Consider the following 2,518-nt stretch of genomic DNA (forward strand, 5'->3'; position numbering starts at 1 on the left):
TTGCCTGTTTTGTATAGTTTTTTTTTTTTGTACCAGGCCCTCTGGCTGATGAATTTTCATCTCTGTCTCTCAGAAACCTCTAGGTGGCCTTTGACTCCAGGAAGAATAAAAAAAAAAAGATACCCAGTTTCTCTCCTCTCAGTCTCGGGTGTAGTTGCTACATAATCCCTTGCCCATTTTCAAGAAGGGTGAGCACCAAAGGAAAGAAATGGAAGCTTTCATTTAAAACAAGGCAAATCTGCTTAAACTGCTATTGAAAGAAAACTCAGGTTCAGTTTGGCTTAAGCCAATGTATTTTGAGGAGTATGTGTTACAGCAAGGACAACTATGTTGTGTGATATTTTATGTCCATTAAATAACTTATGATGAATAATGGTGACATGCAAGAAATGGAAAAGGTGCTGCTGGGAAAAAAAATGGGAAAAGGGAAGTCAAAGCCCATTTGAAATATTTTATTTTTAACAATCCTAGAAATATCCACTAACTAAATGCTTATTTTAAGCAGAAACTTTACTTTTCCTTCATGTAACATCATAAACACAAGAATGTAACACGTTTGGCTTAAATAGTTGAGAACTTCATAAAGGTTCTATGAAAATGAAGACTATGAAAACGAATTTATTTTCCATTTGTGGAACTTAAAATTCTAAAATAAGGCTCATTTTCAGTAGTTCATTCAGTAGACCATTGTTTTGACTCATTTGTGGTCATATCTGCAGTATTCAATATACTTAGATCATGTACAGTTCAAATCAAGGAAGAAATCCAGAAGCAACTGCTCTTGAGTTATTCACAGCACACAATGGAAATAATGAAAAATTAAAATATAGCAGCAACTAAAAGTATACTGGCAAGCTCAAAGTTTATATGCTGAGAGCTAGAAAGGATTTAAAACACACTCAATTTGCAGACAACCTTTTCTCATTTATATAATAAATGCATTTGTATGTGCTTGTGAATAGCGATGGGTTAGGACCTAAATCAACTTACTTATGATTTCAGAAATGTATGTCATAATTTCAGTTCTTCTATCCTTTGTTGTTGTTGTTGTTTTGTGGTGTGTGTGTGTGCTTTGTGTGTGGTTTTCAGATATCACTCCTGGCAAGGTTGGGGGACCATATGGGATGCTGTGAATCGAAGCCAGGTCTGTCCTGGGTCAGCCACGTGCAAGACAAACACGCTCTACTGATGTGCTATCACTCGACCCCTATCATTCTTTTAAGAAGCAGAGGCTCTCAATCCTTTGAAACTGCTTTGAAACACAAACTAAATTTTATTTTATTTTCAAAGGCAGGCTCTTTGTGTTTTATTGGTTATTTTTGTTGGTCTCCATCACAGATGGAATTTTTCACTGGTAATTCCTCAGAACTAAACAAACTAAATTTTAAAGGCAAAAATTAAACAATTCCTAGTATAAAGCCTGTATTTAACATTTATTGTTAGAATTAAATGTATAACATAAACTTATTTTTTTTTATCCCTGGAAGAAAGGGAAAGAAAGAACAGGGAGGAGGGTATATGGTTGCAGTACTTAAGAGTTAGAGAATGAGTTTTCGTAATGCCAACACACACAAAAAACAATACACAGATTTTATGATGCATAATTCATGTTGGGTCCAGAAGTCATGATATTTATCGATTAATTCAAAGCTCATACTCTTCAAAATACAATGAAGATACAAAATAAAGTATAACTGCAATATGTAATTTTCTTTTGTTGGGGGGGGGGGGGGTCACACCTAGCTCTGCACTCAGGAATCACTCCTAAGCTTGAATGACGACCTACGGGATGCAGGGATCAAACTCTGGTCCAACCTTCCAACATAACATATTTGGATATAAAATTTCTTCAATGTAGAAACTGAATACTATATGTTGAAAATGACATTTGCTAAGGAGAGGTTAATTTTAAACATAGAAAAATAAAAGGTATTTGCTTTTATCCCTTATGTGGAAATATTTACTTTCTGTACCTGACAAGAAAGCAAAGGAATCCAACTCTATCTGCAGTGTTATAAAAATTATCCCGTCCCTATAGACTTCAATGCACTTGTACAGGTTAATAAGCAGCGGGACTGCTGCACCTGACATGGACTGCCAGTCCCTCCCCATGTCCTACTGCAATACTGGTAGGTCCTAAAGAGTTGCTGAAAAAAAAATTCAATAAAGTACTTAAAAAGGTAAATTAAAACACTTTCGGAATCATATAGCCACTCAAAATTTCTCTATTTAAATCCCCAGCTGCTGGGGCCGGGAAGGTGGCGCTAGAGATAAGGTGTCTGCCTTGTAAGTGCTAGCCAAGGAACGGACCGCGGTTCGATCCCCCGGCGTCCCATATGGTCCCCCCAAGCCAGGGGCAATTTCTGAGCACTTAGCCAGGAGTAACCCCTGAGCATCAAACGGGTGTGGCCCAAAAACAAAAAAAAAAAAAAAAAATTAAATCCCCAGCTGCTAAGCTTTTTATTCACCAAACTAAGAAAAAAAATTAAAAAAGACTCAAAATGATTAGAGAGAAAAA

The sequence above is a fragment of the Suncus etruscus genome, chromosome 4, assembly GCF_024139225.1.
Source record: "Suncus etruscus isolate mSunEtr1 chromosome 4, mSunEtr1.pri.cur, whole genome shotgun sequence".
Taxonomy (NCBI): domain Eukaryota; kingdom Metazoa; phylum Chordata; class Mammalia; order Eulipotyphla; family Soricidae; genus Suncus; species Suncus etruscus.